Source organism: Hippocampus zosterae, chromosome 9, assembly GCF_025434085.1.
Source record: "Hippocampus zosterae strain Florida chromosome 9, ASM2543408v3, whole genome shotgun sequence".
Classification (NCBI taxonomy): Eukaryota; Metazoa; Chordata; class Actinopteri; order Syngnathiformes; family Syngnathidae; genus Hippocampus; species Hippocampus zosterae.
The window spans coordinates 5,971,824-5,999,702 of NC_067459.1; the positions used below are offsets into that span (position 1 = coordinate 5,971,824).

Below are 27,879 nucleotides of genomic sequence, written 5' to 3' on the forward strand. Positions count from 1 at the left end.
TCTGTATTTTACACATAGACAGAACGCACTGTACCAATGGGCGCAGTTTTACAGTGGTAAAACATACGCCAGCTTAAACATACGGCATGCATGCGCGCACGCTAACACGTTAGCTTGAAGCATACGGTAGCATGCCAAGACATACAGATACAAGCTAAAAACACGTTTTTAAAAAGGCAACGAAAGCAGAACTGAGTTCGGGTGTATTTTATTTAGCCATCGTACAATGTTCTCACGTTTTTCGATCAATCATCACCCAGAAATCCATCAAAGTCCTCATCCTCTGTATCAGAAGCAGAGGACTGCACATCCCAGTTGTCATTGAACGCATCACATGCTAGTGTGAGTTGCTACGCATTGCCGAGCGGAAAGAAGGAGCAGCAACAGCAAAGTCAACATTTCTCTCGTGTGAAGCTTTCCCACATTTGAAAGTAAAGAACAGAGCGAAACATGGTGGCTGCGCGTGTGTGTGTTGAAAGAATTGAACAATTGTGCAAGTACCGTAATCCATCAAAAACGCCACGTTCCCTCTCGTTGTTGCGTATTGTGGCGTAACTCGCCCAGCGCTGCCTCTCACTCTTTGTAAAGTTGTATTTGCCATCGATCATCCATTGTTCCCATGCCGTTCGCAACTTTACTTTGAACGCCCGGTTGATGCCAATGTCTAGCGATTGGAGTTCTTTAGTCAAGCCTCCGTGAATTACGGCAAGCTCAGAGTTCATTTGCTTGACTTGGTTTTTCACCGCTGCTGTGAGATGGGCACGCATGCCAAAAGCATAACCGGTGGCTTTAAGTTTGAACTGAGCTTCGTAGGCGTGTCTCTTTGTCGAATTTATTTTCGGGGGTTCTTAGAAACCAAAACCGGAGTTGTTTTGCAACAATGCACATTGCCACACTCTATACAGGTGTTGGTACGTGCTTGCGACGTCCCTTTAGCGTTCACTTACACGCCCACCCTTCACCCATTTGGCGGACTGCTCCCCAGCACGTCTGCCTTCTCTCTCTCTCTCTCTCTCTCTCTCTCTCTCTCTCTCTCTCTCTCTCTCTCTCTCTCTCTCTCTCTCTCTCTCTCTCTCTCTCTCTCTCTCTCTCTCTCTCTCTCTCTCTCTCTCTCTCTCTCTCTCTCTCTCTCTCTCTCTCTCTCTCTCTCTCTCTCTCTCTCTCTCTCTCTCTCTCTCTCTCTCTCTCTCTCTCTCTCTCTCTCTCTCTCTCTCTCTCTCTCTCCCTCTCTCTCCCTCTCTCTCCCTCTCCCTCTCCCTCTCCCTCTCCCTCTCCCACCCTTCCCTGATTGGCCGACTTCTTTCCCGCATGCCTGGCCACAGTCACTTCCGCCTTTTCTCTATATAAACAGCGTGTCGGCTGTCAGTCAGATTTTGGAACTCAGCGCATACAAAGGACGCTCCGCACCATAAGGCGTCCTGTCCATTTTGCAGAAAGTTTAAGACTTTTAATGGCGCCTTATAGTCGGGAAAATATGGTAATTGAATATACCAGTGACGGAAATCCATCCATTTCGTTGAGCATTGAAACCATCCTCTCAGATCACAAGAGATACTTACAAGTCGTAACACATCAAACCGAACACTTTTCCCTCTGTGAATCATGGAGCTCCTGCCAGTTGCCCTTCCTTTTCTTGTACTTTCACATTGGTGGGGGTTTTTTCTTCTCTATCCGCACCCAGCAATGCAACTTGTTGGAATTATATTGTCTCCTTTCAAATGCCTGAGGCAGAAAAGCACAATGGATAGTGAGCCACAGCCAAGTGTCAGAATCAACAGTTGCTGTTTTATTATGACTCTAAAGAACGGTTACTTGGTGAGAAACAAACATAAAAATAGTTTACAGATTCTCATACAACATACATTAGAGACCCAAATTTTCGTCTGGGTGAACTTCCACTGTCACACAAGCATTTATAACAGTAAACGGGGCACTGGCTTTATATTTTCCCTTTATTTGCAGTACTGTATATGTTGGTGTCATTGTGAGCTGTGAATACTTTTAGACTTTCAGACATTTTTGTAGCTCGGGGTTTCATGGCAGAGACCCAGCACTGTCATTTGATTTCGACAAACGCAAGCCTAGGTGGTCGGAAATGTTAAAACATTAAAAACAGGTTGTGAGTGCTGTTGCTATGCTAGCTAGTGCCAGTCTGCCCACTGCATTCTGGTTTCTGCCAATCCCAGCCAAGAACGGGAGGATGTTGCAAGTACACCTGAATACGCACACTGTTACACGTAATTATAGACACAGAAGCGTGGGCGGCATGCTTCAGTGGTAGCATGGTCGTTCCCCCAACCCAGAGGTTGGTGGTTCGATCCGCGGCCATTGTGACGATGTCCAAGTGTCCTTCCGCAGGCTACTGAACCCCAAGTTGCTCATGATACTGTGTCATCAGGAGGTGAATGAGGTAACAGAGTGAAGCACTTTGAGTACCCGGGGTATAAAAAGAGCTAAGTGACAGCTAGCTCATTTAACATTTTGAACATTGCTTTCAGTCATTACAGCTGTTTGATCCGTAAAGAATGTGTCTGTGTGTGCGTGCGTGCGTGCGTACGTGAAAGAAAAAGAGAGTTAAAGTGGGATTTTTCTTAAGTTGTTGGACAATTGGTATAAAATGCAAACAACAAACAAGAGTGGGGAAAAAATCTTGCAAGTTCTAGCTTACAAACAATACTGTTGTGTGGAAAAGATCTGGTCACAGTTGCTTTACAACCCGACCAGACCCGACCCGACCACTATAATGGCAATCATTGCTTCTCTCTCGCTGATTTAAAAAATAAATACATCTATGTTTATGAAAATGTATACACCGTGATGAAATCAGTATCTTGTCACAACTCACTGTAATGTTGCTACCCAAACATCACAGTGTGCTGAGGTGTTTCGAGGCCGTGAATAGTTTTGGCCACGAGAGACCGTGGTTCGCAAAAAAACAGAAGTCCCCTCATCACAACACGGACTGTACTAAACTCTTGCAATCACAATTCAAAGAACTCCTTCCCATCTCTGTCAATTATCCTCCCGTCATTGTTCTTTGTCTCTCTGCTTCTTTCTCTTCAAGTGCTGCGCTAGATTCTTAAGGACGTACCGCTGCTGTGGTTTATGGCCCAATTTTCAACCCGTCAATATGACGGCCAGCCTTAAATTTTTCCCGTTCAACTCTTAAAAAAATCCGTCAATAATGGAAAATGGTCGGTTAATGTACCCTCTACAGAAACAGAAATATAAAAGATGAAAATGTTTTTACAGTCTTGTTTAACTTCGATATAAATCATTCCTCCTCCTCCCGAGTCCTCACAAATACAATATGAAATTTTGGGTTTGCTTCGGGCTCGGGCCTGCAAATCAAGTTAATTGGTCGGGCTCGATTTTTTAGGCCCGATCTTGCCTCTAATGCACACACACACACACACACACACACACACACACACACACACACACACACGCACACACACACACACAAACACAAATGCACCCACACAGTTTGAAACACAGTCACCCTGCGTTTCTGCCTGGGCCTCATTAGAGAATGAACCTTCCAGGCCGGAGACACCAAAGCCTCAGTCTCTTCACCCTTCCATTCCCTCTCTTTCTCTGTTCCCCTGACCAAAGGTACTGAAACATTGTGCACAGTCCAAAGAATCGACTCATTAAGAATAGACGATCAAGATCCAAATTTGCATGGGTGGAAAAAAAACCCAAACAAACCTTGATAAGGCGTCCTCTCTGCTCAATGGATCAGACAAAGAGCAGTGATGGGAACTTGCCTCACTGGGTCCAGGTGGGCCCTGCCCTACAGAACATAATCATTGCGCTCAATCTCTATGCCCTGGTATGGTTGAGCAAGCTGACCTGGGAACCTCCTGCCGAGCAACTCCTCCACACCACAGCACTAGGGAGGGCTGGCTTTCGCTACGATGATGTGCCGTAAATGTGTTTCAGCATACTGGGGCAGGCTGTTATGTGCATCAGCCGTGACTGATCAGCAATGCAGAACATTCACAGCTCATCAAAAGTTACAGTTCAATAAAAACACGATATGGTGGCACGGGCCGAGCCGCAACACTTTACGGGACTTCCTTGTCACTTGCACCTTTCACTTTGTTCTGGGTCATAGTGAGGCGAATTTACAGAGAAAATGTAGAGAGATATGTGAAATACATGGCTCACTGAGCAAATGACGTTCACACTGTGTGAGATAAACAACAACACAGCGTTCCGTTTGGATGCTGTGACGATCCACAAACTGAAACATACTGCAGTTCTGAAGCCAAGCAAAATCGGTTGGAATATTTTGTCCGTCAAACCAACTTTGGGTGTGAACAGTGGCGTTTGTAAATTGAAGTTTCATGTTAAAATCCAATTAAAAAGAAGTAAATTAGAGGGACACGTGAACAATGAATTTGTGAGCAATGGGGAAATTAATTTCCCCATTGCGGGACGAATAAAGGATATCTTAATGAACCAAGGTAAAATGACATTTATTTCCTTTATATTGACAGGCCTTTACAACTGGAAATTGATTAAATGTGTAAACAGATGTTTTGAAATATTATTCTCGTTTGGAAATGAACACAACCACAAAACCACAGATGTGAATAACTTGATGCTGTATAACCTGTTCGTCATGGTAGAGCTATTTCTCACCGGGTATACGTTAACTCATATTTAAAAAACAACAACAAAAAACTACACAGTACATAGTTGAGCGAAATATGGAATCCATCAGCATATAATATAATTTGAAATGTACTAAGCCAAATTCTAATGAAGTTGCGATGCGTAAAAAGTTCAAAATGATTTGCAAGTTATTTTCAACCTATATTCAGTTGAATATACGAGAAAGACAAGATATTCATTTTTCAAACTGATGAATTGCTTTTAGCAAATACTCTCAATTTTCATTTTAAATTTCTAACGTTTCTGCTTTTTTACTTATGCAATATGAACAGTACAAATCCAGGCCCCTTTCGTAGATGGAAATAAATAAGACATCTACTCGATGCGACTGTCACGCTTATCTAAACGATAAATAATCAAAAGCCAAATAGACGTCATTTCCGCTTCCGACATCTACCATCAATAAAACACATTGTCACTAACCACGGGAATAAAGCAGTCTATCTTCTTCTCGCTCCAAAAGTATGGCTTCAGTGCCGCATCTGCATTTCGCCGTGGCTGTTTACCTCTGCTTGTAGATTAACGAAGAGTTGTTCGGAAAGTTGAAAGAGAGGTGTTCTTTGCCGTAGGGAAAGAAAATAATGTGAAAACGCTGAAAAGAAATCAACGTACCGTATTTTCGGGATTATAAATCGCAGTTTTGTTCATAGTTTGGGGTGTGATTTATACTCTGGTGTGACTTATGTGTCAATTTATGAGCACATTACTGTATGATTTCATGTTATATTCACATTAAACCGGAAGAGGGCGCTCTAGGCCTGTGTTGATAAGTCGACGATGAATCCGACACAAGCGATGTAGAAGAGAAGACACGGCACCTTCTACCTCCAGAGTTGGCGCAGTTGTTGTGACACAGGATGAAAAATTCATTTTATTTAATGAGTTGGTGTGACACGGATGGTTTGGTTAATTTGTTAGCATGTTCTTTATGCTCTAATTATCTGATTAACTCTTAATATGTAAAATGTAATAAAACGTAAACATACCAGGCACATTCTCAATTTGTTGTTTATGCGTCATGTAGCGTTAGCATCTCGTACATTTATTGAGCCCGCTGTTCTCTATTTTATTTTTATTTTAAATTGCGTTTCAAGATCATGTCTGTTCTTGGTGTTGGATTTTATCAAATAAAATTTCCCCCACAATGCGACTTATACTCCAGTGTGACTTAGTGTATATATGTTTTTTTTTCTTCCTTAGTATGCATTTTATGGCTGGTACGATTTATACTCCGGAGCGATTTATCAAACGGAAAATACAGTATTCAAGGTAGGCTCGCATAGCGAATGGCGACACAAGAAGACCTCTGGTGGCTCCACTGCTTCGCGACAGTGAATAAGCCCCATCGCCATGCATCCAAGTACTTCCTGTATTCAAAAGACCAAGAGTCCTTGTGGAATGAGCATGGACAGAACACATACTAAAGTCCCTTTGAATTGAGGTAGTCCGATTGCATTTATATGACCAAATATTCAGGTGAGAAAAGTGATAACCCAAGGCTTTTATTCAGGTTTTTCAAAACCCGAATGAGCATATTCAGGTTTTTTACACGGCCTCTCTGGGTCCAGGTGCGACCTATTCGGGTTTTGAAGGTGTTATTGACTGCATGTAAAAATAGTCACAGAGAAAGGGATGATCCCTTACCCGTGGGACGGCTGGGATAGGCTCCAGCAACCCCAGAACATTTCAGTAACCTGGTTGGTTAAAGAGCAATGAATAGAAAAAGCAACTGTGTGTGCACATTAATTTTTGTCTTTTAAACTTCCTTGGAAACGTAATCTGATAGCTTCACCATCTTCCTTGCTTGCTGAAGACCGAGCAAAATGGTGGCAACAGGTGGATTATAATACAATGTCATGGTAATTAGTATTATTATTTTTTTCATCTTTAGAGAGTGAACTTGATTTCAGGACGTTGTGTTATTGTCATCAGTGGCAACGGTTTGTGAAATGCCACAACTACAGTGACTCACTTGAAAACCAAGTCAACTGGCGGCGGTTGCCCTTGGCCGGGTCGCCTTTCGCCAAACGAATGACTTCCAACTCGCGCGTATCTTGACCCGAATGAAATGCCATAATGAAGAAAAAAAACCCTTAAAAAACTGACCACTAGCCAATAAAATAGACATGTCAATACATTTCCTAAAGGAGATCCTGCACATAAATGGGCTGGTAGCTCTCGGCCCTTCATCAGCACATAATCATCGCTCCCTGTGTCTTCTTTCTAGAGGCACAAGTTAAAAAGCAGCCCTCTTACTCTCAATGCCTGCTTTTCTCTCTCTCTCTCTCTCTCTCTCTCTCTCTCTCTCTCTCTCTCTCTCCCCCTCTCTCCCCCTCTCTCCCCCTCTCTCCCCCTCTCTCCCCCTCTCTCTCTCTCTCCCCCTCCCTCCCTCTCTCTCTCTTTCTCCTCGTATGAAACAGATCATCTATTGTAATGGCTAGCGAGAAGCTACAGTGGACGAAGAGGGGAGAAGACACAACAGACTCCCAATAAAGAGACAGAACAAGAGAAAGGGAACAAAGGATGTGTATGAAGGCCACTATTTTTTTTTTCTTACTTCACAAAGCGCACTCACCCTCCACCCTTTCCATGCTCTGCTCCTTGAGGGTAGTACAGACAAAGGACGCCTGACTCTCACAATGTGCTCCTTCCTTTAGCCTGGCACACTTTATATCCTCACTACATTCACTGGTTTTTCTGAAGAGCACCCTTGTGTGTGTGTGTGTGTGTGTGTGTGTGTGTGTCCGTGTGTGTTTTATGGCACTCCAAATAAGAGTGGTGGGGGTCTGTGTTTGTTGAGGGTCTTATAGGGCAAGGGGCCAGGGCTCTGAGGTGTTACTATAGAAACGCCTTTGAGCACAACAGGTGATTCTACTGGGGGGCTGTTCATCTCCACGGTGAGAAACTACAGGAGGCCATTAGTCTTTGTGCGCGAGTTTATATAACGACGTATGCCACAAACAACTTTGTTCCACGGGTCTTAACCAGCTTCAATAAGACAGAAATCATGTCTGAAGTTGCTTGCTGACCACCTTAATCACACACTCTCTACTTTACACACATGCCCTGTACACAGTCATAGTACTCTTGCGGGCGCACACACACACACACAATTAAAATTTGACTTCATTGTCATGAAGAAGCAATTGCTCATGGCAGTTCATTTGTGTGCATTATTTGAAAAAGTTTTTAGAAGGAACAGGTTGACAAAGGCCTTCAATTAAATTCGATCAAGAAGAAAATGTATGGGTCAGAAATGGAGAGAAACGTGGATCTGCTCGCAGTGGAACTGCTTGAGCTATAAGTGAGCAGAGAATAGCACCAACAGAGGGACTCGTTTAAAATCCATCAGCAACATAGACAGACCCTGGTGCAATACCACAATTTACAAAGCCAAGCATACACACACATGATTATTGTTTCATTGAGCGGCATTTATCCATCCATTTTCCGAACCGCTTGATCCTCACTAGGGTCGCGGGGGGTGCTGGAGCCTATGCCAGCCGTCTTCGGGCAGTAGGCGGGGGACACCCTGAATCATGTTGCCAGCCAATCACAGGGCACACAGAGACGAGCAAACAGTCATGCTCACACTCAAACCTAGGGACAATTTGGAGTGTTTAATCAGCCTGCCACGCATGTTTTTGGAATGTGGGAGGAAACCGGAGCACCCGGAGAAAACCCAAATTATAAAATACTGTAATTCAAAAGGCACACCTAATATAATGGTGAGCGTTTTTTTTTTTTTCTACTGACCCTGAAGCTCAATACCTAATGGTTTGCATGAAAATTGAGTATTATTATCCTTCGAAAGGATCCGGCTCTTTTACTTGATCTCATTAGCAGAGATAGGAAAAGTACTGACATTCTGTACTTGGATTGAATTATAATTACTAACATTGAATGACTTTGCTAAAAGTTAAAGTACACCCTCCACCACCTACCCAAAAATGAGGCCATTTTAAGGGCCACACTCGGATGAATCATCGCTGGAAGTCTGGTGCTCCAAAATTTTCATCGTTCACCCATCCTTCCATCTATCTTCTGCATTACACTATCCTCGCATGCTGGATTTTTCCAACTTTGAAATTTCACCAAGCCGACATCTGGGGCTTGTTGCACTGCTGCATATCAGAATATGACACATTTGAACAGGCCACTTGCATGACGCCAAGTTGCATCTCTGGCCAGACAGAATTAGCATTTGCCCCACTGCAGCTGCATGATCGGCGGGTGACCGCGACAAAGCGGTCCGGTAAAAGGGTGACAACAACGTGAGCTGCTTCGCTGTCTGACTAGTGGCGAATGCGAAGCTCCTTGGCTGCCCCATTTCTGGCTCGTAAGAAGCGAATTTCGTCTTGCTAACTTAATCTGATTAGCCTGCTGAACACTAATTGCTGCCTTGACAGCTGCAGTGGTGTTAGCCACGTGAGTTAGCTGCCAGCCTGCCTACTTTTGGAATCTAACAAAACTTTTGCGTCACTAAATGTCTGAAAACTGGCCATGAAAATTCATATGCGCATTCCTACTCTTATCCATTTGAACCCGCAAATAACGATCAGCACAATACTTTTGATATTATGGAAGTGATGGTGGTTTTTTTTCCTCATAAGACATGCCATTTCATGTCAATAAAATCCCAAATATTGTGCCAATCACTTTTACATTTCACAAAATGAAGTGGACAAGAGTAGAAAGCCGCATTTGAATTTTGACAAATGTGTCACAGTTTTGACTTCATTTTTCACAGTTTTCAGATACTAACTAGGTGACAACAGAACATTACAAAGCACGCCAGGAAAAAATATTACAATTCTTGCCTCTTTACTCACTGATGTAGTCTGACTGATGTGTGAATAAAGGAATCACAAAAAAAAAAAAAAAAGCTTAACCACTACAGTTTTTCAAGAGGGTGATCGGGAGATATTTAAAACCAAAGACTTGACTTAGGGTGTCAAAAAAGTGTGTTGGGGACATCCCTATAATTTTAGGCTATTATATATTTTTACATTGAAGAAAAAAAACGTTTTCATGTACATAATTGGATAGTGTATTCATAGATTTTATTACCAAGGTCATAATGGCACCAATTTGATGGAATGGCCCATATAAAGGACAAAGTATACCACAGAATGAGAGATTCCTCTGTTTGAGTGCATTTGATTTGTCTCACCGGAAACAATACATTGACAGTTATTTATAGGGTGTGTGCAGAGTAAAATGTAAAATGTCCACGCAGTTACATAGTGAGTGGACACATGCATGACTTTTCTGATCTCTAAACAACACTGTTGATTTATGACCTCGTTAGATGCAAGCATTGGGGAACAAGCTTGCTTGTCACCAAATAATTTCCACTCATTAAACTTCTACTTCAAGGTAAAGTGTTTGGGCGCATCACTATTGCTGACTTGTCTGGTGCACATTCACCTCTTTGTGGCTTCATATTAGACATGGCAGACATAAGATATTTTAGATGTATCTTTGAGTTTACCCTTAGTATTTTCAAATCGCTTGTGTCTCCTTGTTCTACAGAAGCATAAAAGTCATGTTCTTCCTCCAAAACTAATTTTGGCCACGCTGCACCGTGTAAAGGCAGATGTCTTATGTTCAATGTGCCTTGGTGCGTGGTTTTTACAGTCACTTGGGCTGTACCCTGATGGTATTACTATTCCATTTGACAAGATATTTATAGTTCGTGATTATTTGGTCAGTTTGGACATTTAAAAGATCATAAAATGAAGAAAATCAGCCGTTTTGTCCTAATCCCAATCATGTGATCTGCTCCGATTCTAGATATTGCAATTTGATCGGGACATCCCAAAGTAACAACTCTGTTTTGAAAATGTGAAGGGTAAAAATAAAAAGTACAGTGGTACCTCGATTTATAAAATTAATTGGTTCTGGAAGAAATTTCTGAACTAGAACATTTTGTAAGTAGAGACGCGTTTCGATGTAAATGCCCTAATTCTGACATATTTCCCAAAGCATAAAAATATATCAAAATATGTAACAAATATATGTTACAATTAGATTGCCCAATAAACGAGAGTTGTGCATAATGCAATTTAAAAAAAAAAACAAAGAATAGAGTAAAAAATACAAATTCTAACTGCGTCCTCGTCATTTTCTGCCCTCTTGTGTTCATGTTCTCTCTCAGAAGTGTTTTTTGCCTGGCGTTTTGTAAAGAACTGATCCAAGGACATTTGTTTTTGTCAGCTCTGAACAATCCTTCGAAATTATCCAAGGCAAACATCAACATAGTGCGCGATCGCCCGACTGGTGAACACTTTTTCTGGGTGATTCACACTTATGTAAAACTATTGGAACGTCTCATGGGCACGAGGTAAATGACGAGGATGTTGCATAGACACATATCTCTATTTATTTATTGACACGCACAGACACATATGGTAGAAGTCCCTCTTAGCCAATGGGATGCCAGGATGGTGCTCAGTAATAGCCAATAGCAGATCAGCTATAAGTATGTTGCTTTCAGGAAACTCGGAGCTGCGACTGGCCGACCATATTGTCATGCCAGCCACGGCAGTGCGAGACACCGAAAACAGATACTTAAAGTGTTTATGAATGGAAAGTTTACATTTAAAAAGTCATATTGCTCCACTGACAAGACCAAATTTATTTGTTCTTCTCTCTCTCTCTCTGTATCATACAGGTATACGATGTATGCCACTGACGCGATTGTTACTTGTTTGGAACTATTTTGTGTGGAAGGTTACAGGGTGCCGTGTCCATATAAATAGAGCGGGTCGAGCTTCTCTGTGTTCGTCTGACAGTGACAGTGCGCTACAGTGGTAGCGACCTAGAGAAAGTAAAATGTCTCCATTGTTGTCATCGAACCAAGTGTAGTCATTCGAAATGAGGTCTACACAAAACCGTAGAGAGACTTCCGCGCAAGAAGGACCAACACAATCAACATAGCCTGACTGTGTTAGGGGGAGTGACCCCCCCCCCCCCCCTTTCAGAATGGTTTGCCCCAGCAGCATGGGAGAAGTGCGTGCGCTTTTTTGTACGGCGGGCAGTTTTGAATACAGCTGCACATAATGAACACTGGTGTCCGGTGTCTCGTTATTCTTCAACAAACATACAGAAACAGACTGCTGTGTTCAAAGTAAACTTGAGAAAAACGAAGTATGCAACCATGGTTTAAATCTACTATAGGCTGAGTACTAGTTTACCTTAGATGTGTACTTTATAATGTTATATGGCTCTGTTTTGATTTTATAAAAAAAAGCTGTTAAAGCAGCTGTTGTGTGACAAAATATTGTTTTCACTGTTGTTGATGGACAGTAATATTGTGTGAGAGATTATGTGTGAATAACTGCTCCAAGTGAAAAATGTTCATGTAAAATTGAAAATCAAAATTGTTATTTAAGTAAATATTTGCAATTGGCACGTACAAAACTGATTCATGATTCCATGTTGATGAGAGCATTAAAATGGGGGAAAAATAGGACAAAACATGTAAAAGGAAATTCAGAAACGATAAAAAATGTGTGAGTAATCACGATTCATTTTTTAGTCCATTTGAGTTAATTATGACAGTTGCATTTTTAATTAGATTAAACATTTTAATCGTTTGACAGCTCTAATTATATATATATATATATATATATATATATATATATACACACACACACACACAGTGAGAATTTTACAGTTTATCCCGAGCAAGTCCCAGGGACTCGCTGATCAGAAAAGTATGAGTCCCACTATGCATTTAGAGTTAGGCAGTTGTTTGGCAGTTTCGAGTGCTTCAGGTATGATCATCTGGATGTACCTCTCGGGTATCGGCCTTTTCATCACACCTCTCTGGGCCTCCGTCAATTGACTCACATCTTTCCGAGCCGCCTTGATCTTAGCCTCCAACCGTCTTTTCCATGGTGGGTAACGTATCTCATGGCTTCCATGGTTGCTCTTATAGCCAAGCATCTCTCGGATCACTGATGCTGAAGCGTATATCAGCTCATTGGTTTCCGTGATCGTTACGGTAGGGATCGCCCTCAGTGCTGCATTCACACTTTGCATGAGACTTTCAGGTGGTACTTCACATAGCCGTTGTCGTCCTTCAAATGTAAGGTATGTTAACTAAATGTCAGGAGACTGAATTTTAGAAGATTTTGCTGGGAAAAATTTTATTCTTCAACATGCTCGCATGCACACACACGACACACCCACAATACAAATGAAATGCTTTAACAGCGCATTGTCGATTGAAAAAACAAGAGGGAGAGCAGTAGAAAGACATTTAACCTTGTGAGCAGTGAGGCATAGAAACCTACCAAACATAAAAGAGGATTGTTAAATGTCCTTTCGAAAGAAAAATCTTGAGAATGCCTTGTCATGCTGAGAGGATGGAGTGTGTGTGTATTGTTGCTTGTAACAGTTTAGTCATGTTTGCTCGCCCTCCCGTCTTGTTTCTGCACAGGAACAATTGAAAAGTATCAACGACACCTCTTGTGAAGAAGAAAATGTTAATACAAAGCAACAGCAATCAAAAGACCTTTCAAGAGGATTTTTTTTCTTCAAACGTTGCGATTCAAACAGTGTGTTCCTTCACATTCAACAGCACCGTTGACAAAGAAAGTGAATGCGTGCATCTTAACACAGCAGGAATCGGCAACTAGAGGGCCGCGGGCCCTTGATTAATTTTAAAAAAATAAAATTGTGCTAGCCCTTACTTGAGATCTAAGCAGTCGAAATAACTGGGTTCAACACGAGATGGCAGACCTTGCTCACCAGGGCCTCCAACAATAAGTGGTGTCTTCAAGAAGAAGAAGGACTGCCTCTTGGCTAGATGCCGTATTTTATAGGGCACTTCGGATTATAACGCACACATTCAATGAATGGCCTACTTTAAAACTGTTTTCATATATAGGGGGCACTGCATTATAAGGCACATAGAATAGAAAGTACAATCGTGGCTGCGGATGTGCTATGCATCCACTAGATGGTGCTACTCTAAATGAATACAATACAATACAGCTTAATTTATATCGAACTTTCACAATCAACTAAGCCATGGGAACTTTTCACGAACACGGACATGAAACGTTTCAAGACAAATGGCATAATGAACAACAAATGAACGACAAAAGTTATGGAGACAATTGATTCAACAAATAAGCACGCACATCTTGTGGGCTCACATCCACAAGGGGTTAAATAACCTTAGAAGTCTTGCTTATCTCTTAAAATAAACGGTTGCCGTTTCTTGTGAGAGTGATTCATGGTGCGATTGCTGGCACTATACCATCATGCAGAAATGTAATGTTGATAAAGCCGTCATAAGTCACTGTTCTGTTCACTCAGTCAACCACATGAGTTTTTAACCTTCAACTTTCTTGTGAGTCTGTCAATGTGACAATGCAGTCAGAGGGGTTTATTTAAAGAGATCACAAGGCTTCCGTGAACAAGGCATTGTTCTGTTTGATTGGCTTGGCCTCACACTATGCTTAAGAACTGAAGGAGACACATACACACACAATTATACGCTATTGTGGTGTTCACTGTGGACTCTTGGTTCAATAGGATTCAGAGAACAATGTCCAAAGGATATAGGAGGTCAGGATGAGAGATGGAGTGGTGTGGGGTGGGGGGTGGGGGGACCTTTGTCTGCTTGACTGCCCTCATGGAGGTGTTCAGTCGATCACAAATGGTACACCCCACAACGACACAACTACATACACACACTACAGCACACTAACGTAATACCAAACTAGCATGATTGCCCATATGCAGTCACAAAGTTTTGGAAAAAAAAACATATATATAATGTCGAATACAACACAATGAAATATAACAAAAAATAAATTTAAAAAACGGATATTATCATACCCGAGTAAAGAGTATTAATGAGTAAATTACAGTCCTATGTATGATATTTTTCCAAGGTCACAAATCAATGAATATTACATTTGAGGATTCTTAACACAGTTGTAAATGATTTAATGAAGGGTGTGATTATTGTTCGCCTGAAAGCATTATTTCCAAAGTCAATGTTAACTTACAATATCAATTTAAAAAAAAAATACCAATGTCCTTGCTAAAAATGTTGTTTGTTTTTCTGTAGATTCTCGGTCATCCACGTCATGGATAAAAAGGTTGCCTTGAAGGCAACTGGGCTTGTTGATTTTTTTTTCCAAACTGTTTAAAACTATTACGTTTTTGAACTGTTGATACAAGATGAGATCAAATGTCGAGAAAAGCTTCCAAACATGAATGAAACACCATAAACTTAGACATATTTTCACTGAAACAACCGATGAGCGTGTATGGGTGATTCAGACGCGGGGGACGATTCGTCAGTTACCTTTCAACCAGTATGAACCCGTTCACCTGAGTTGAACAAAACTTCAAAAGAATGGGGGAAGTTCTGGGAGCAGAGTTCAAAGGTGAAATGCCTAGCTCTCCTTTAGTTTTGTGCATAACTTGGGTTGGGGGCCCATGTGTGTTTAGTGTAGTTGTGTGTTTGCAACACTGATCGAAAAGATGACTTGTATTGATGGACAGCATTTGCATTGATAGGAAGAGTCAAAGAGAGACAAAAAAGAAAGGGAGACAGAAAGCAAAGTAAATTGAGAGTAAGAAAGACAGAAAGAAAAAAGAAAGAAAGAAAGGAAGCGTTCGCAGCAACAGGGAGTGTGAAGCCGGTTATAAAGAGCAAACAAGTGTCAAAATGAGACTGACAAGAATAAAAAGGATTGGAAGTCCCAAGCTTCAGATAAAGTCAGCTACAAAACACACGCACATGCATGCACACACACACACACACACACACACACACACACACACACACACACAGAAGCGCAATCACAACTGTTGTGTTTGTCCATCAACAAACTGTCTTCCCACTTATCAGTCTGGCTTTGAAATGGAAGAGGGCGTGGGATTGGAATGGAGTACCATTTTCGCAAGCACGAAGGGGGCTCTGGGCTCCATTTTTATACATACATCTATTTATTTTATTTAAATATGTCATGATATAAAAACCGTGGCATGGTGGTCAACTGGTTAGCACGTTGGCCACCTGGTTAGCACGTCGACCTCACGGTTTAGAGGTGCAGGGTACGATTCGGACTCTTGCAACCTCCACTTGCTGTGAGGAGGTTGCATGTTCTCCCCGTGCCTGTGTGGGTTTTCTCCGGGTATTCTAGTTTCAGTCCCACATTCCAAAAACATAAGTGGCAGGTTAATGGCACACTCTAAATTGCCCCTAAGTGTGACTGTTAGTGCGAATGGTTGTTCGTCTATGTGTGCCCTGCAATTGGCTGGCAACTAGTTCAGGGTGTCCCCTGCCGACTGCTTAATGACAGTTAGGAAAGGCTCCAGCGCGCCCCGCGAGCCTTGTGAGTATAAGCGTATTAGAAAATGGATGAATGGATGTTATAACAACAGTTGTCATAGATCTTAAGATAAAATACAGTGGACTTTGGATAGTCACGGGCAAAGAGCAAAAAACTGCGTATTATTGACGGCCAGGGAAATGCATTGGGCGAAGAAAAAAACAATATTGAAAAACCTCTAATATGCAATTTCAACCAAAATTGAGGTTGGCTGCCCCCCACCACTCAAAAAACAACTATGAAAAAATTGCTGAAAAAAAAAAATACTGACAAAAAAAATATGATGAACCACGAGGGTCCATGGTACATTTTGATGTTAGAGCTCAATAATAAGGTTGCTTTGATCACATTAAGACTGAGACTACCTACTCATTAATGGTAAAGTAGTGTGTGCATGCAGTTTTGTGCGTTGGGTTTGTGTATTACTCAATATGAGCCTCTGCTTCCGTTTACTTTACTATCATCTCTCGCCACACTCGCCTCTGCTCTCAGACAATTTCTTCAAAAGATAAATACTACAATTACACTGCTCTGAGAGAGGAAATGAAGACACAGAGCGGTGAATGATATAATGATTGTTTCACAGCGCATTACATTCAACAGCACAAATAAATTCACAGGCCAACGGCATAATTGGAGGAGGACAAGTGCCGCCCAATTTCTGAATGTCTCTCTGTCTCGCCCCCCCCCCCCCCCCCCCCCAGAGTTGAGACAAAAACAGTGAACTAATTGGCCTGTCAACAAGCAATGCAGATACATGGACAAAAGTGATAGTACATCTACGTTGGATGATGACAAAATAATAACAATATGAATACAGCTACAGCGCGGTTCACCTTTCACTCATTTCTTTGGGTACAGTTTATTTATTTATTCATTTTTACAGTACAATTTTTGTGTACCGCATCCTGATTGGCTAAGGCAATGGTCCCCAACCTTTTTTGCCCCACGGACTGGTTTCATGACAGACAATATAATCAGGGACTGGCCTTTAACGCCGGATAGATACAACAATATTATATGATATGACCTGCATGAAAAGTTTGGTATTTTCGAAACATAGAGTAATGATAAACACGAACCATGACAAGAGGAACGTCTGATCTGGCCGCTATGGTAACGTTTAAACCTGCCTTCAAAATAAGATACGCCACAAATAAAAAGTGCATGTAAAATACGACTCACTATGCCGCATATCATGCAGAGTGGGCTTGGTGTGTGGGAATCTCCCATTGAGATAAATACATATCTTCAGGAGGACTCCTGATACTGTATTATTAAATGTAGCCTTCTTTTTCTTGGAAGTCATAGGCTCCTCTTCTGTCTCCTGGATGGGCCTTTTCCCTTTCCTGAAAAAACTTTTCAAAGACGTATGTTTTTTTTATTCATTTTGCTAACCCAGGGTTTCATTTCCTATCACATGACCGAGAAGCACGCATTCACCTGCGTCAAGAGTGACATACTGGAGACGGATACAACAGAGAATCCGGTAATTATTCATAATATAACATTTTTCAGATTCCAAAATGAAAAAAACGGAAGGAGTGTAAGTTATTTATTTTTTCTGTGTGGCCCAGCACCAAATGGCCCACGAACCGGTACCAATCCGGAGCCCGGCGGTTAGGGACCCTTGGGCTAAGGGACTGTAGATCAACGTCAACATCCTATGTGCCTCGTCTCTGTGCAACAGGGGTGCCCAATCTTTTTTGATCGAAGATCTACTTTACAAACAACGAACCTCCCGCAATCGACGCGTTATTTTCACGTGCATGCAAACACATATGTGCACACACGCATACGCGCACATACACGTGGGCACGTGCATACACACGCCTGCCATGATGAGCAACAGCCATACCGGCCTGTAACAAAACAAAACAGAAAAATAAAGGAAATGCAAATGTTTGTGAGTGAGTGAAAGGGAAATCACTGGCTACCTTAGTAGAGACCTGATGCAGAGGCAGGGAATGCATTTCTGCAAGTGCAAAAACTATCGTTCATACGTGTATCATTTTAAAATGATAAATGGAGATCCAGATTCCCATTCTTTGCTAGTGCCATCTGTGAATTCCAGATGAAACAAACTTTCACTATGAATGATAAAAAAAAGAAAAGATATACCCCAACAAAAAAAGAATTGTAAAAAAATAATGCTACCCACTTCATGGAACTGGCCAATCATGGGTTCTTTTTGGAATGTAACCCCCGTGATAAAAAAAGGGTTCACTGTACAGGAAAGGAAAAAAAAAGAACTATCGTAGCAATAATAAGAATAATAACAAAAATGAACTGTTTAAAAGTAATGGAAATTAACCATTGAAAATTAGACATTGCTTTGGAAATGTTGTTCAACAAAATTACAAAAAAACAAACAAACTCGTAAAAAAGGCCTGCACATATTCTTCAATAATTTCAGATCTGCAGGACTGTAGCCAACCTCCCAGGAGGAGGCCGCAGAAGGAAAAGTGATGACAAATTGAAGAAGCGAATGATGCGAATGATGACAAAAGCTGCAAAGAAATTAAAAAGTGAACTCCAAGGTCAGTGTTAGATTTAACCAACCGTCACTGTTTCAGCCTAAGTGGACTTAATGGGAGACGACAAATGAAGGACACCACTGTTGAAAATAAATCAGACAAAATTGCCAAACAGGAAGTTAACAAATCTCAAAGCTTCTGGAGAATGTCCTACGGACAGACGAGACAAAACTGGAACCTTTTAGCAAGGCACATCAGCTCTAAGTCCACAGATCCAAGATTGAGCGGTTTCTCCAGAGCGACGTGGAGGAGGAAGCTGTTGTGCGTGGTATGTCGTCAAAAACAAAGCAATACAAGAAACCTGTTGTGGAAAGCGTGAAAATGCAAGTCGAGGTTGCACAGCCTTCCCATGTAACCCTGAGCAATTTAGTTGCTAATAACCGGGCGGCGGCGGCCGGATGGAAGCAGCAATCAATCGTGTTATCTTTTCATCAGTCACATTTGCAAGGAGCAAGGAGCAACCGTATGTTTAAAATTATTATGTTTACATGAAAAGGTGTATCTATTATTCCTGATTGGTCCATTTATTAGTTGCTTACTATATTTTACATATTATTCTATATTTGTTATACTGTTGAATAAAAAATTGAGATGAATGAAAAAAAATGTTTCATTAATATATTAATTATCTTTGTTGTCAGGACCATTGCTTTATAACCTGCAATTTAAAAGCAATGAAAAATATGGTTCCCGGTCCACAAGCCGCATGTACTTGTCCCAACTGCTCCGTGACGCAAAAAAGATTGCTGCCTTAATTACTAACATGACTAAATATATTATAAACATATTATTATTATAATTATTCTTACTATTATTTTGAAAATCTAAGGTGCAGGTTATGAATCAGGAAAAATAAATAAATAAATACCAAAACAGCTAGAAAAGTTGAACGACAGCTCTGATTTTAAAATATAGTAACACTTTTTTGGCCAATGTTAGTGTTCCTAAACTGAAGCTAATGGCTATAAATGCCGCGTTGTAGTTAAAACACAAATAAAATGTCTCTTCCTTCCAGGAGAACTAGGGAAATCAGAAAGCAATCACCAGTGATGTACTGAATTATTAATATAGATAATTCCTCGGATACTAGCGCTTTATGCTCTACAACTGATTTTCAAATCACTGTATCGATGCTTTTAATACTTTTAATATAACGTAATGAATATCATTAATAGGAACATCGTGAAAGGTAACTCCACTACGGATGGATTGTCTAAATCGGTGGTCTTAAACATGCAGCCCGGAGGCCATTTGCAGCCCGCAGGATGATATTTTGCTGCCCCCTACATTTTTTGCCGCGTAATTTCCCTGGGCGTTTTTTGTTGATTTGTTTCAATAACGAATGGGCTACCAGAGCTCAGACTCTTGACAACTTTCATCGAATATGTAATTCTGAAGTGGCACTAAGTGGATGGAAAAGGTATCCCATCACCCAGCCCTAGTCATGTATTGTTCGAAACATGGCGTGAAGATTCAGGTTTGCGATGAAAACAACCGATTTCAAGAAAAAATAGGAGAAGGAATGTTTTTTTTTGTTGAGCGCGGGGTCACCAAAATCATGACGTGAATGCACAGAGAAAGTTGCGATACTCAAGAAATCATCTTACTCAACTAAACATGCTAAGGAGTGCGCAGAGTAGAGTAGTAGAGTAGGAAATTAGATTTTGTTGACCTTCTATCGAACCGTTCATGTTCAGAACTGTTCTTTATAAATTGAGAAGATTGCATAAATTGGACTCACGGATGTTACACTGCTCAGTAAGTTAGTCACTCGGTCTCAGACGTAAACATAGAACGGAGTGGCAGACCCATTTCATAAGTGGAGCTATTTTAGATACATTTTGTGATGTTTGCGGATAAACAATTAAATTGCGGTGACACCACAAACCTGACGAAACACCTCAGGCTGAACCACAACGCACAATACAAGGCTTTCATGGTGAGGTAGATTCGTGGATGGAAAAGGAAAACAACCTCGGTGTTCCTAACATGCACTTTCAGGTACAGACGGAGAAATTGTGCAGCTTTAACCTGTTGCTGTTTTAGTGTTCATATTAAGAAATACACTTATTAACAAATTTAACAAATTAAATAAATGCCTCAAGAACTGGACCAGTCATCGTCCGGGACACTTATTGGAGCCAATTATCTGTGCTGTATGTTTGACAATAAAGTTGTACTTGTTACTTGATATTTGGCATTTTCACAAATACCATCATTGGTCTTTTTGAAAAACCGGAAGAGTGATGTTTAGTGGGTTTGACATTCACAAGCTGAGCCCATGAGCCAGGAACTTCTGATATTCATTATATGAAGTTGAATTAAATACAAAGCTATAAAAACACAGTGAATTTACCCTTAAATTCAACAAAAAACAAAGGAAAGAAGGGAGAAGTCATGTCACTTCATTTGAGTGGAATTCACTCATTTGCTTCGGTTAAAACAACATCATCATCATCATCATCCCAAACTCTTGGTCGATACATTATGCCAGCCTCGGATTCCTGCCAGTTTCAGAAGCCCAAGTAGAGACGCGACAAGAAAGTTACATACTAATATCCACACGGTGAAACAATATCCCTAATAATAGCATCACATATTGACACAATTGTGTTAAAACTTCACGAATCCCATCAAAACACAATTGCCCTAAAATGGAATTATACAGTTCAAGGAGCAATCTTAGCTCACCTTTGAAATAAGGTTAACAAGAGAAAGAGAGAGAGCGAGAGATAGAGAGAAATAGAGAAATAGTGATCAACGTGACACTCACCAGGCAGTCCCGGTGCTTTCTAAATTCCTCAAGAAAAGCAAGCCAAACTTCCGCCGACCTCGTCTTCCTCTTTATGTGCTCGGTGTCAAGCTTGTAAACCCGAGTTGGTTCAAATCTCAAGTTGTTCAGTCCGGTTCTTCTTCTGACGAGGATCTTGACAGTCGGTGTTGAGCTCAACAGTGTCACACCGAAGCCGCGGACGTGCGTGAATGTTGGCGGAAAATACGGCTTCGTCCTCCTCTCATCCGCAGCCAACCTGTCTTCGCACCCAGTCCACGGCGGCCCAAAGCTCACCTCCCACTTAAAGGGCGAGAGTCTGACTCCAGTTTGAGGTTGCGGGGACAACCGGAGTGGGGGAGGAGCGAGGTGACAGTAAAACATGAGAGTGGGGTCGATAGGAACCATCGCTTGCTTCTGCTCATTTTTCACCCAACACGAACCAATCTGTCGTTAACTATTGACAAGTCGGTACCTGTCATCGCTTCCTTTAAATCAGGGGTGGGCAATTATTTTTTGCATAGGGCCACATGAGAACCAAAAAATATTATGGAGGGGCCGGATCAAAAGGGTGAACTAAATTCGACATAATATTAATTGGATTTCTTTATTTTAAAAGCAGTATTTAGCATTTTTTGGCACATTTTTTCAGACTTTAAGAGTACATTATTCCATCGTATCGAACAGGATTTGCTTGACTTGGCACTACTGTGAGCTTCCGTATCGTCTCCCCCTTCCTCCCAATGCTCTGCAACTTCAAGTAACTGTGCCACTTGGCGTTGAAATGCCCGTCATTACAAGTCCAAATGAAATCAATGCAGTCATTGACATCGAACCTTAATTGTGTACCAACCTTCGGCGGGGCGGATTACAAAGACAAGCGGGCCGGATTTGGCCCGCGGGCCGTAGTTTGCCCACCACTGTTTTAAATCAATGCACTTCAACACTGCAGGAGTCCACCAATTCCATTGAGTTTAACCAGTGGCATCAGTAGATTTTATGGAGTATGTTTCAAATTGATATATTCTATCTTAAATACTGCATACAGGTACACAGTTTTCGAATTTCTGATATATTCTATAGGTTGGTTCTTGTGTTTCCTTTCAGGTTTTCTTCTTCACTTAAATTTCTGCGATTTCAGTTTTCTTTTTTCAAGGAAGAAAGAAAACGTTTTTAACGTGTATTTAAATTCATTAGGTTGTCATTGAAATTCAAATAATCAAAAAATTTTTTGTGTGTGAATATAATTCAAGTATTATGTTTTCCGGCAGCCCGGTGGTACAGTGGTTCGCGTGTCAACCTCACAGTGCAGAGGTACTGGTTTAAATTCCAGCTCCTGCGTGGGTTTTCTCCGGGTACTCCGGATTCCTTCCACATTCCCAAAAACATGCATTGCAGGCTGATTAAACACTCCAAATTGGCCATGGATGTGAGTGTGGGTGGTTGTTCGTCTCTGTGTGTCCTGCGATTGGCTGGCAACTGTTTCAGGGTGTCCCTTACCTACTACCCGAAGACAGCTAGGCTAGGCTCCGGCATGCCCGCGAGCCTTGTGAGGATAAGTGGATTAGAAAATGGATGGATGGATGAATGCACCTCACTGGGAGACAGGATTTCACTGCATGACAGCCATACTCACTCTTTTACGACAAAGCCACTGTGGTATGTAACACATGCAGAATGCAGCTTGGTATCATCTTGATGACATTAGCAGGAACATCCCTGACAAAGACATTGCTTGGATGGCAGCATATGTTGCTCCAAAATCTCTCTGTACCTTTCAGCATTAATTATGCCTTCATAAATATGCAAGTTACACATGCCACAGGCACCACCAACACCCATACCATCATCAATGCTGGCTTTTAAACCTTGCGCATAATATAATCCACATGGTCCTTTTCCTCTTTGACCCAGAGGACACAATTCAGGCTCAACTGACTACAGCACACGTTTCCACTTTGTGTCAGTCTATCTCCGATGAGCAACTGCCCAGAGGAGCTGGCGGCATTTCTGTGTCATTGATATATGGCCTTTGCTTTGCCTGATAAAGTGTTACCATGCATTTGCAGATGTCGCGACAAACCGACAATGATTTTCTGAAGTGATCCTGAACCCACTTGGCAATATTCTTGACACAACGATGCTGGTGTTGAATTCACTGTTGCTTTTTGTCTTACTGTTTATCTGCAGAGATTTCACCAGACTATCAAGCTTTTGATGATATTATGGATCAAAGTTGATGAAATCTTAAACTGATGGACTATTTGCTCACGCAGTTTAATCATAAAGTTCTGACACTCGTCCTTGTTTGTGAACATCTGAGGATCTTCCTTTGGCTTGAACCTAAAAACATTTTCGATTTCTGTAAATATGTAGAAATGAATTGTAAAATAATCCTGCTTCTTACTACCACTGCAATATCAGTGTCTTAACACACACTGACAGCACTCTGTTTATAATAAAGCTCAACATGATGCACTCAACTGTAATTTAGGGGAAAATGTGGTCATCATTCTTCTCTCTTGAATATACCTTTTTGAAATTACCATTCCCTTTACACACACGCATGCACACAGTTTTATTCTGTTGTTGCCAAAGACATGTTGCGCGTCAGTGTTTTTTTGATAATCAGCGTCGTTGGCAATTGTGATGAATTCACAACATAATTTTGAATGTCCTTTACCTTGCGTGCATGGTTGAAAATGACCTTTTCGAGGTTAATTTAACAATGAAGGTATTTTTCAAAAAGTATGTTTTTGACATTATGCAATTTGAAATTTTAACTTGTTTTTTATATTATCCATCCATCCATTTTCTGATCCAGTTATCCTCACAGGGATCGTGGGGTGTGCTGGAGCCAATCCCAGCTGTCTTTGGGTAGTAGGCAAGGGACACCCTGAACCGGTTGCCAGCCAATCGCAGGGCACACACAGACAAACAACCATCCACGCTCACAATAGACAAGGGACAATTTCGAGGGTTCCATTAAACTGCCACATATGTTTTTTGGAACGTGGGAGTAAACCCTAGTACCCAGAAAAAACCCGCGCAGGAATAGGGAGAACATGCAAACTCCACACAGGAAAGCCTGAGCCGGATTCGAACCCTGCATCTCTGCTACTTTATTTATAATTTAACAATATTAATTGAATTTGATGGCAACCCTTAATTCTTGTCAACTGCAACTATCAAGAATAGTCAAAGTCCGAGCATCCTTGTCATTTTGCTATTTGTGAAGTCCACAAGTATGAAAAGTGCTGACACTCTCCATGGGGGCAACCGCTGAGGGTTGTACATGTATGTTGAATACTGTATACTTATTCTTCATGTGGATGGTACTGATGATATGCAAACTCTTTCGCACAATTTGCACAAAAACGACTTTTATTAATCAACTTGGAAGCTTTGTCAATGCATGATTTCCATATTTACGAATTAAACGATGCACGTCAGTGCTTGACTAAGCATGTGCCTAGCGGCTACCAAAACAAATGAATCAGATAAAACCACTTTGCTCGTATTAATGGGAGATAGATTTCACGTCAACCAAACCTGACAGAAGCTTTAAAATGCGTAATTTTTTTTAATGAATCACCTTCCAGGCTCTCTCCAGCTCCTCTCTGAGCCCTTGGTATTTCTCGAGTTTCTCATGTTCCTTCTTCCTGATGTTTCCATCACTTGGGACCGCTACATCCAATACAACGGCTTTCCTCTGCCCTTTATCTATGATCACGATATCTGGTTGGTTCGCCATTACCATCTTGTCAGTCTGGATCTGGAAGTCCCACAGGATCTTTGCTCTGTCATTCTCCACCACCTTCGGAGGTGTTTCCCATTTTGACCTTGGGATTTCCAGTACATACTCCGCACAAATGTTTCGGTAGACTATGCCAGCCACCTGGTTATGGCGTTCCATGTAGGCTTTCCCTGCCAGCATATTACACCCTGCAGTTATGTGTTGGATCGTCTCAGGTGCCTCTTTGCACAACCTACACCTTGGGTCTTGTCTGGTGTGGTATATCTGGGCCTCGATGGCTTTGGTGCTCAAGGCCTGCTCCTGAGCAGCCAGGATGAGTGCCTCTGTGCTGTCCTTCAGGCCAGCCCTCTCTAGCCACTAATAGGACTTCTTGAGATCAGCCACTTCAGTTATGGTCCGGTGGTACATCCCGTGTAGGGGCTTGTCCTCCCATGATGGTCCCTCTTCCAGCGCCTCATCTTCTGTTCCCCATTGTCTGAGACATTCTCTGAGTACGTCATCCATTGGAGCCTTCTCCTTGATGTATTCATGGAGCTTGGATGTTTCATCCTGGACAGTGGCTCTCACACTCACTAGTCCCCGGCCTCCTTCCTTTCGGCTTGCGTACAGTCTCAGGGTGCTGGATTTGGGATGGAACCCTCCATGCATGGTTAGGAGCTTTCGGGTCTTAACGTCCGTGGTCTGAATCTCTTCCTTTGGCCACCTTATTATTCCTGCAGGGTATCTGATCACTGGCAGGGCATAGCTGTTTATTGCCCGGGTCTTATTCTTGCCATTGAGCTGGCTTCTTAGGACTTGCCTCACTCGCTGGAGGTATTTGGCCGTAGCCGCTTTCCTTGTTGCCAGTTCGAGGTTGCCATTGGCTTGTGGTATACCAAGGTACTTGTAGCTGTCCTCAATGTCTGCTATTGTTCCTTCAGGGAGTGAGACCCCTTCAGTGCGGACTACCTTTCCTCTCTTACTCATCATCCGACTACATTTCTCAAGCCCGAATGACATCCCGATGTCGCTGCTGTAGATCCTGGTTGTGTGGATAAGTGAATCTATGTCCCTTTCGCTCTTAGCATACAGCTTTATGTCATCCATGTAGAGGAGGTGACTGATTGTAGCTCCATTTCTGAGGCGGTATCCATAGCCTGTCTTGGTGATTACTTGGCTTAGGGGGTTCAGTCCTATGCAGAACAGTAGTGGTGAGAGTGCATCACCTTGGTATATGCCACATTTGATGGACACTTGGGTAAGTGGCTTGCCATTGGCTTCAAGTGTGGTTTTCCACATTCTCATCGAGTTCGCAACGAAGGCTCTTAGGGTCCTGTTCACCTTATACAACTCCAAGCATTCAGTGATCCATGTATGTGGCATCGAGTCATAGGCTTTCTTGTAATCAATCCAAGCTGTGCACAGGTTGGTACGTCGGGACCTGCAGTCTTGTGCGACTGTTCTGTCAAGCAGGAGCTGATGTTTGGTTCCTCTGGTATCTCTACCAATGCCCTTCTGTGCTTCGTTCATGTATTGATCCAGATGGTACTTCACATAGCCGTTGTAATCGGTTTCTAGGTTGCCCAGCTTTCATTCTCGCCATGATCTTAGCTTTCAGGTCAGTTGCTGCCTCGCTCAGCATTTCATTCATTGGGGCTGGCCACCCAATCTCATCATCTGCATTCATTGGGGCTTGCCTCCCAATCTCTTGTATGACCTCCTCCTCTGATCTGGCTGCCTGGGGCCCTTCACCATGGAACCTGCGTTGTACCTCATCAATCTCAAGTTGTGACAGCAGTTGCCGTTTGTGGATGTTGGAACACTGAGCTACTAGTTGTTTCGTGGTCAACCGTGACTGTGGGTTTCGAAGTAGTTTAGCCCACATTCTCTGCATGTAACCCCTCTGACTAGGGTTGCTTGAGTAGTAGCATTCCAACAGAGCCATGTTATCGCATCTCGCCCATCTCCGCTTTGTTCCAGCAGCCCATTTTTCATCAAGGTGCTCTGGTTCCCCAGCACCTGACGCAGACCTTGTTTGGCCGGGCGACGTCTGAGTTTTATTGTCTCTCATCATTGTATGAGGTAGGCATTAGCGTGAAGGATCTTGCCCAAAGACCCACACTGGATGGTGTTATGTGCTCATTTTTGCCTCAAGCGGGATTCGAACCACCGTCTCCCGTATGCCAAACCGATGCCTCACCATGCTCTGAGTTCTCTTTTCTTGGTGAAGAGCAGGGCGCCCTGGAATGGGTTCGCCCCGAGAGAGGGGCCCGTGCTCTGGAAAGCGTCGCGGTTCCGGCGGCGTCCGGTGAGCCTCCGTCGGCCCTTGAAAATCCGGGGGAGAAGGTGTAAATCTCGCGCCAGGCCGTACCCATATCCGCAGCAGGTCTCCAAGGTGAACAGCCTCTGGCATGTTAGAACAAGGTGGGTAAGGGAAGTCGGCAAGTCTGATCTGTAACTTCGGGACAAGGATTGGCTCTAAGGGCTGGGTCGGTCGGGCTGGGGGGCGAAGCGGGGCTGGGCGCGCGCCGCGGCTGGGGGAGCAGCCTCGTCCGACTCCGCTCGCCTGACCCCCGCCGGGGCGGCTCCGCGCCCGTACCCCGGCTCCGACATCTGCAAGAAAGCTGAATAGGAATGTCTCCTTTGGGCATGACATTACTGATGTTTACATGCACAAATCAAGCAGCTTCATTCCATAGTCCCTCCACTTTTTCATTCATCTCTTTACCTACACTAGTGAGATTTGATTTTTGCAGAGAGCAATGTTGCCAACTTCACGACTTTGTT

General features: G+C 42.4%; 2 protein-coding genes across 3 annotated transcripts in view; both read right to left on the reverse strand.

The window, feature by feature from the left end:
* LOC127607070 (transcription factor SOX-13-like) overlaps positions 1 to 21,641 on the reverse strand; it is a 53,134-nt gene extending 31,493 nt beyond the window's left edge. Inside the window, exon 1 of one of the 2 annotated variants that reach the window (XM_052075140.1) lies at positions 21,360 to 21,641. The gene's annotated coding sequence lies outside the window, so the exon portion shown is untranslated. The remainder of the gene's footprint in view (positions 1 to 21,359) is intronic. The other variant, XM_052075141.1, reaches the window with a different exon arrangement.
* Positions 1 to 27,879, reverse strand: part of LOC127607160 (uncharacterized) — a 153,352-nt gene that overhangs the window by 59,354 nt on the left and 66,119 nt on the right. The gene's annotated exons all lie outside the window — the stretch shown is intronic.